This window comes from Corylus avellana, unplaced genomic scaffold (genome assembly GCF_965113065.1).
Source record: "Corylus avellana unplaced genomic scaffold, dhCorAvel1.hap1.2 HAP1_SCAFFOLD_88, whole genome shotgun sequence".
Lineage (NCBI taxonomy): Eukaryota > Viridiplantae > Streptophyta > Magnoliopsida > Fagales > Betulaceae > Corylus > Corylus avellana.
This window is the reverse complement of record NW_028290506.1, coordinates 15,360-24,506: the sequence shown is the minus strand read 5'-3', so window position 1 is coordinate 24,506 and position 9,147 is coordinate 15,360. Positions and strand designations below refer to the sequence as shown.

Below are 9,147 nucleotides of genomic sequence, written 5' to 3'. Positions count from 1 at the left end.
TTTTTTTTATTTTATTGTTACTTGTCGATGTTATATATCATTCAATAGAAAATTTCTAAAATTCTTGTATGTAGTAGTATAAAGGTTCTCCCCATTATTGGTTTCGGATTAGAAACTGAAAATCGGATAAAATGTCAATACGACGGGTTGCTTTCGAATAATTCACGAGGGAGATTATCATATTCTTCTACAATTCAATTAGATGCGAAATCTAGAAATACTCTTTATTTTTGTAGTTGTAGAAGATATTTTTTGTTGGAACCCCACCCCCTTTTTTTGTTTTTTCATTTTTAAGGAACAGGATCTAATCGTTCGAAACTCTTTTTCTTCTCATTCGAGAGATTATGTGAATGAACCTACTACTGAATCTAATGAGTTCAAATTAAAGTAAAAAAAAGGAAAGTAATAAAGTAAAGGGCATTATACTATAAGGTCATTCTTGGTTCGAAAATACACAATATATTCGATACAATAATAGAATGAAGTTGCCCAACACAGTTTATTATTATTTATAATTATAAATTATAAATAATAATATTAGTATAGTTAATATTAGTATAGTAATATTAGTTTTAAGAGTTGCACAATGAATCTAATCCGTTGATTTAGAATCACGGGATGGTTAGATATCACAGATGATGAGTTGATTTATTACCTATGTCACTCTATTTTTATTATTACTGTCTATAATCTATAATGATAATAATTGCTGAATCAAAAACTTTCAATTGAACTTATTCTTTCAATTGGTATTTTTGCTTATCCTTGTTTGTATCTTTCAAAACTAAAATTGAAATTTAGGGAAGTGCTTTATAAACATATGTATAAAAAAAGAACATATTTCATTTAGACTCTTTATGCCTACCATAACTAGTTATTTCGGTTTTCTACTAGCGGTTTTAACTATAACTTCAGTTCTATTTATCAGTTTAAACAAGATACGTCTTATTTGAAATTAATTGAATGAACAATTCATAAAAAAAAGAAATTTTTCTGTGGTATTTCATATATTCTATAGTTTCTTACCGTGTCAATTTCCAATTCTTGTTCATTGAGATTCATGTGCAATACGAATTAATATTTAAGAATAGATATTACCTCTCCCTTTCCCCTTTCAAACAAATGAAATGATTGAAGTTTTGCTATTTGGAATTGTCTTAGGTCTAATTCCTATTACTTTGGCTGGATTATTTGTAACTGCATATTTACAATACAGACGTGGCGATCAGTTGGACCTTTGATTAATTAATATCTCTTTTTTTGATTGACCTCCTATTTCATTGTAATTTTCGACCTAAGAATAACAAGAATGGAATCACGCTCTGTAGGATTTGAACCTACGACATCGGGTTTTGGAGACCCACGTTCTACCGAACTGAACTAAGAGCGCTTCATAAATATTTTGTAACCCTAATATATTTTTGCATGCATCTACTATTATATAGAATATCGTAAAATTAATATATAGAATATTGTAAAATGAAAGATTGATTATACCCAATTTTAATCGATTTCAATTAATCCCTCGTTACGGCTCATAAGATAAGTAATAGGTAGGGATGACAGGATTTGAACCCGTGACATTTTGTACCCAAAACAAACGCGCTACCAAGCTGCGCTACATCCCTTTCCATTGGTCGACAGTGTCATTGTAGAGAATACCTGTATTGTTTTCCACATCTTTATTTTCTCCATTCATATACAAAAATTATCTTGTCATTTCTTCTTTTTTATCTCATATCATAGAACATATATTTAATATTTCATTCTAATAAATAATTAATTATAATAAAAGGCTTATACACATACGTAACGTATAATTAAACCCGCTTAAAAAAATGAATAGAATATTTTTGGGGAATGCTGGGACAGAAAAAGGCGTATTTTTTTTTTAAGAAAAGGAATAGCTACTGAATCATTGTACATTTCAATTTGAATTAGGGATTCCGCATACAAATACAAGTGATCATTAACTACACCTACGTCTGATCATATATGTATTACAAATTACAATAAAGAAGGAGTATTTAAAATGCGAGATCTAAAAACATATCTCTCCGCGGCACCGGTAGTAAGTACTCTATGGTTCGGGTCTTTAGCGGGTCTATTGATAGAGATCAATCGTTTATTCCCGGATGCGTTGATATTTTCCCTTTTTTAATTCTAGTTCTAGTTATAGTTATTGATATGGGAAGGGGTGAAGAAAATTAGAGATATAATCAAATATCTGTGACTAATCCCTCCCCTTCCCTTCTTTTACTTTTCTAATTTTTAAAATTAGAATAAGTTCGAAAAGAGAAAGAATAAAAGTGGATTCAACTTCAGTAAAACTCGGAACTCGGGCCGGGACTCTAATTTAAATTTAATTAATAAGATAAGAGAATGAGAACGGAAATGGAAATTGATGGCCGGGTCAACAATATCATACAAAATACTTAAATGAAAAATGAAATACTATACTAGGATTATAAATCTAGTTAGAAATCATTGTATTACTTATTAATACTTTTTTATTACTATCTTGATTTCAACGAAATCTTTCAGAATTTGATTTCGAGTTAGCAACTTCTATTTTTTTTCGTTCCTTTCTTCTCTTTGGATCGGAAAATAGAATAGTTGGGTGAATCAAAAATCCAAAGGAGGTTCATGGCCAAGGGTAAAGATGTTCGAGTAACCGTTATTTTGGAATGTACCAATTGTACTCGAAATAGTGCTAATCGAAATGGTGCTAATAAGGAATCAATGAGTATTGGTATTTCCAGATATATTACTCAAAAGAATCGACATAATACGCCTAGTCGATTGGAATTGCTAAAATTCTGTCCCTTTTGTTACAAACATACAATTCATGGGGAGATAAAGAAATAAATCGAACCGATCCGATCGCTTGTATGTCACCCTTCCAAGGAAGATTAAAAATGACATATTATATATATATATATATATATTTAAAGATAAACAAAACAAAATCCCCCATTGAAATAGGATTTTCGGGATAAGGAAGAAACAAATCATGGATAAATCCAAGCGACTCTATTTTAAATCCAAGCGATCTTTTCGTAGGCGTTTGCCCCCGATTGGCTCGGGGGATCGAATTGATTATAGAAACATGAGTTTAATTAGTCGATTTATTAGTGAACAAGGAAAGATATTATCTAGACGGGTGAATAGATTAAACTTAAAACAACAACGATTAATTACTATTGCTATAAAGCAAGCTCGTATTTTATCTTTGTTACCTTTTCTTAATAATGAGAAACAATTTGAAAGGGGTGAGTCGACCACCAGAACTACTGGTCTTAGAATCAAAAAGAAATAGGCTTACTCTTCACTTGAATCAAAATTCCAATACGAATTCAAAGGCGGATTGATATTTTGTTCGAAAAATTCGCGAATCCATATTTTATTGTCGTATTATCATAAGAAAAAAAGAATAAATCTTTTTTTATTAAACGTGTTGTTTGTTCATTTTGACGACTTTATTATTATATTTTATCATACTAATTTCTATTCTACCTTCCCGGAGTTAATTCTCCAGTGAACTCCATTTTAAATTTAAAACATTCCGATGAATTCCTTCCAAATATACTTATTTTAGAATCTCATTGGAAATCATATAAAGGCAATTTCTATTTAATATAGCTATTTGCGCAAGTATTTTACGATTAAGAAGCAACTGCCTCTTGTACAGATTGTGTATTAATCTATTATAATTATAGTATATGCCTTTACCGCGAATTACTGCATTTATCCGAGTAATCCACAAACGACGAAAATCTCTCTTTTGCCTACCTCTATCCCGATAAGCCGAAAACAAAGCTCTTATTTTCTGTTGAGTAATAGTTCTAGTAAGTCTTGAATGAGCCCCTCGAAAGCTTGATGCAAATAAACGAATTTTTGTTCTACGTCTCCGAGCTATATATCCTCGTTTAATTCTGGTCATTGAATAAATGAAACTTCGATGAATAACTAATTGATTTCCTTTCTTTCAGTTATTCCTTTTCCCTTTCCTAGTTTATTAATAACAAAACGGATTCTTCCAATGTATAAACTAAAAACTCCAATGGCTTTTGCTACTATAACCTTCCCGACCACGATTTTTTCTTTTTTTCTGGGCATTTCACTGCGAAATAAGAAATTGTATTGATAGTGATACTAGATATTAAAAACTAGATATTAAAAAAAGCATATTAAATAAAAAAAGAAAAACAAAAAGTAGTAAATCTAAATGGATAAAAAAATCGTGGGTTCCATCGTTTCTATGGTTACTTTTTTAACGGCGAGGTCCCCTCTATACACCGGAGCCCCTTCTTTCATTTAATCAATGCTATTGTTAACTTGTACAGTTCACACTTTTTGGCTCTACCCATGAATTATCCAGTAATCAGTCTTTCACAATGAGATCTACCTATACAGTAACGATATTTAATTATGAAGATTAGCTGTGTAGCTGACCCTGTTAGTCCGTTGTTGCAAGAGTAAGGGCATAATCTTTCTGCCTTTTCATTTTAATAGTCTTTCCCCTGCTTAGTGGATAACCATTTGCTACCAATGGGAAATTCTTTTTCATCTTAAATTGAAAATTGAGACGGTTGGATTTATACCAATAGAAACCATAAAATTTGATACACAATAGAAGGATATCATAGATCCTTTTTAGATAGTGAATGGAGTTCTTCCATTTTATCCTATTTATTGGTACTGACCACTGATACTGGAAAAATTGGTTCTTTTCTTTTGTCCCAGTCCATGCTCTGAACGAGTCACACATACACCCTAGTACATGTTCCTCGTCGCTGAGGACATCCCCCAAGGGCGGGGGATTTCGTGACATTTCTGATTGGCTGTCTTGTCTTTCTAATAAGTTGTTTAATAGTTGGCATGTTGACTCGTATACATAATGAGTTGGTTTAGATCGATCCTAACCGGATGATTAGGCATTACTTCTATATTAATAGATATATTAAATATAAGAAGAGAAAATTGAAAATGGCATATTTGCGCGAAATCCCTGCTATTTTTTATTCTACCGCTATAACATCAACAATTCCATGAGCTTGGGCTTCTGTTGCTGACATAAAAACATCTCTTTCCATGTCTTCGGATACAACCCATAAGGGTTTGCCCGTTCTTTGTACATAAACCCTTGTGATGGTTTCGCGTAACTTCAACAGTTCTTCCGCTTCCAGGATAAATTCTCCCGTTTGTGCCTCATAAAAAGAACTAGCAGGCTGATGGATCATTACCCTGATTATATAACATAATAAATGGTTCTTCTATCTCGAAGATAAATCAAAGAGAAGAAATAAAATAAAGAATAATAATACGAAAAACAAGATAGAATTGAACAACCGTACAGGCATCTTTTTCGCATTGCATACGGCTCTACAATGGAATTCGCTTTTACCTCCCATCCAAGAAACAGAAAAAATAGGATCTATCAGACCAGACCCTGATTGGTAAATAATCCAATAACCATCCTTCCTTTTTTGGAGTAGTTAAAAAATACTATGATGGCTCCGTTGCTTTATATTTATATATTTTATTTATTTAGTCTTTTATTCAGCAATCCCAAAGTTTCTTTTTTTTTGTATTCTTTCATAACATAATTAGCCTTCTGGCGTGAAAACAAAAAAGTTTGTGACGCTGCAAGAGATTTCCGATAGATCAGATAAAATCGGAAATGCCCCTTATCTCATACTACTCTTTCAATATATAATCTAATAGTTTTTGAATTTTGAAAAAAAAAAAGATTTCTCATATCGAATTCAAAATGCCATGCTATTATTACTTAATAGTCATATTTCATATCGCGAAGGCATAGTCTTCTTTTTTCTCTCAAATACAAAACTCATTGGCGCCGAGCATGAGGGAATGCTAGACGTTTGGTAATTTCTCCTCCGACCAGAATAAAAGATCCCATTGAAGCGGCTAATCCCATGCATATTGTCTGTACATCTGGTCGTACAAATTGCATAGTATCATAAATAGCTACTCCGGGTATTACCCACCCTCCGGGAGAGTTCATAAACAAATACAGATCTTTGATATCATCCTCTATACTAAGATATACCATAAGACCAATAAGTTGATTCGAGATCTCGCTATCAACCTCTTGGCCTAAAAAAAGTAATCTTTCTCGATAAAGTCGGTTGATTAGGATAAAATTGTATCCTTAGGAACCGTACGCGCACCTTTTGATGCATACGGTTTACCAAAAATCGCGAAAAAAAAGAATCAATGTGTAGATTACAGCCCTCATCTTTTTTCATAGTGGGCTCCTTCTAACAAAGGGCTTTTTTCTTCTATTTTTCAAGAAAGATTAGTTTTGGTCTGTTTACTTTACCTATAAATAAAAAGAAATAGATAAAAGTAATCTACTAAACTTATCGAACGAACTTCTCATTGATTTATTGTTTCATCGAGATCGAATCCAAATCACGATGTCATTTTCTTGTTCCGGAATGGGCTTCTTCAATTTTTTTAGGTTTATGCTCTACTCCGAGTAAAGATCGGCCCGATTTTGATTTGCACATATAGGGCAAATGCCCCAATACCACGTGTTTTTGCTATGGCTTTTTTTTTTATTTATTTCATGTCTTCTGCCAAATATTCAATGTATTCGTTATATTACTCGATTGCTTAAACAGTTTGAGATCGCTCCTGTTTATAATATGATAAAAATAGATATATTACCAATTGGGTTTTTTCTAAACGGAGCCTGGATACTTCATTTTATTGGTCCAATTGAGCCAACTATAAATTATTCTAAACCATAAATTATTCTAATTGATAATATTAATCTGGATACCCCCTCCAAAAAACAAAATAAATATAATTGCACTTCACGCTCCAAATTTTTGATGATTCAATCAATCTTTCTTGGGCGAAAGAGAGGATATCTCGATCGGGGGAGAGAATGGGGAAATCCCATGTGACCCAATATATCTGACAAGTCGCACTATACGTCAACCCAAGATGCATCTTCCTCCCCGGGACTTCGAAAAGGTACTTTTGGAACACCAATAGGCATTAAATGAAAGAAAAAAAGAATTAAGTACTATATCTTACTTTGATGTGGAAGCGTAAAAATGGGTTTATTGTCTTAATAAGATTAGCCTTTATCATAGTTTATCCAAAAATTGAATAAGTTCATAAAATAAAAAAAAAAAGAAGACAGAATGACTATGACTAAAGAAGAAAATTTTTAAGAATGGGTCTTTTGAATGATATGAACAAATATGTATGCTTTCACTCATAGAAAATGAAAGCGGGATCCCGCCCCCCTACCATTGCGTATTGGTACTTATCGGGTATAGAATAGATCTGCTTCTGTTTGTTCCTACAAACAGAACTCTTCCATTATTACTAATATAATAGAACAAATCTTAATCCTTTCCTCGAGATAATCTACTGAAAAGGGGAGGTCCATAGCATAGTTTTTTCCAATGCAATAAAGTTACATAGTGTCTATTTTTCGTTGATAAAGGGGTATTTCCATGGGTTTGCCTTGGTATCGTGTTCATACCGTCGTATTGAATGATCCGGGTCGTTTGCTTTCTGTCCATATAATGCATACAGCTCTAGTTGCTGGTTGGGCCGGTTCGATGGCTCTATATGAATTAGCGGTTTTTGATCCCTCTGACCCTGTTCTTGATCCAATGTGGAGACAGGGTATGTTTGTTATACCTTTCATGACTCGTTTAGGAATAACCAATTCATGGGGCGGTTGGAGTATCACAGGAGGGACTATAACGAATCCGGGTATTTGGAGTTACGAAGGTGTGGCCGGTGCACATATTGTGTTTTCTGGCTTGTGCTTTTTGGCAGCTATTTGGCATTGGGTGTATTGGGATCTAGAAATATTTTGTGATGAACGCACGGGAAAACCTTCTTTGGATTTACCTAAGATTTTTGGAATTCATTTATTTCTTTCAGGACTGGCTTGTTTTGGGTTTGGCGCATTTCATGTAACGGGGTTGTATGGTCCTGGAATATGGGTGTCCGATCCTTATGGACTAACCGGAAGGGTACAATCTGTAAATCCAGCGTGGGGTGTGGAAGGTTTTGATCCTTTTGTTCCGGGAGGAATAGCCTCTCATCATATTGCAGCAGGGACATTGGGCATATTAGCAGGTCTATTCCATCTTAGTGTCCGCCCGCCCCAACGTCTATACAAAGGATTACGTATGGGAAATATTGAAACCGTCCTTTCCAGTAGTATCGCTGCTGTTTTTTTTGCCGCTTTTGTTGTTGCTGGAACTATGTGGTATGGTTCAGCAACTACCCCGATTGAATTATTTGGTCCCACCCGGTATCAATGGGATCAGGGATACTTCCAGCAAGAAATATATCGAAGAGTTGGTGCTGGGCTAGCCGAAAATCAAAGTTTATCAGAAGCTTGGTCTAAAATTCCTGAAAAATTAGCTTTTTATGATTACATCGGCAATAATCCGGCAAAGGGGGGATTATTCAGAGCGGGCTCAATGGACAACGGGGATGGAATAGCTGTTGGTTGGTTAGGACACCCTATCTTTAGAGATAAAGAAGGGCGTGAACTTTTTGTACGTCGTATGCCTACTTTTTTTGAAACATTTCCGGTTGTTTTGGTAGACGGAGATGGAATTGTTAGAGCCGATGTTCCTTTTAGAAGGGCAGAATCGAAGTATAGTGTCGAACAAGTAGGTGTAACTGTGGAGTTCTATGGCGGCGAACTGAATGGAGTCAGTTATAGTGATCCTGCTACTGTGAAAAAATATGCTAGACGTGCTCAATTGGGAGAAATTTTTGAATTAGATCGCGCTACTTTGAAATCCGATGGTGTTTTTCGTAGCAGTCCAAGGGGTTGGTTTACTTTTGGACATGCTTCGTTTGCTCTGCTCTTCTTCTTCGGACACATTTGGCATGGTGCTAGAACCTTGTTCAGAGATGTTTTTGCCGGTATTGACCCGGATTTGGATGCTCAAGTAGAATTTGGAGCATTCCAAAAACTTGGGGATCCGACTACAAAAAGACAAGCAGTCTGATACAAGATTGATTTCTTACTTCTCACCTTTATCTTTGTGATTTAACATAATTTAACATAAATAGGGTATCGGATAAATCTTGATTTGAATTGCTGCCTTTTCTTTGACTATTTCTCTTTAG

At 34.1% G+C, this 9,147-nt stretch overlaps 2 non-coding genes across 2 annotated transcripts; both read right to left on the bottom strand.

Annotated features, from left to right (window-relative positions):
• Positions 1 to 1,316: 1,316 nt before the first annotated feature.
• TRNAW-CCA (transfer RNA tryptophan (anticodon CCA)) lies at positions 1,317 to 1,390 on the bottom strand. The gene has a single exon. It is a non-coding gene; the product is annotated as a tRNA-Trp (tRNA).
• A 164-nt stretch (positions 1,391 to 1,554) lies between these two features.
• On the bottom strand, positions 1,555 to 1,628 carry TRNAP-UGG (transfer RNA proline (anticodon UGG)). The gene has a single exon. It is a non-coding gene; the product is annotated as a tRNA-Pro (tRNA).
• Between the last annotated feature and the right edge of the window lie 7,519 nt (positions 1,629 to 9,147).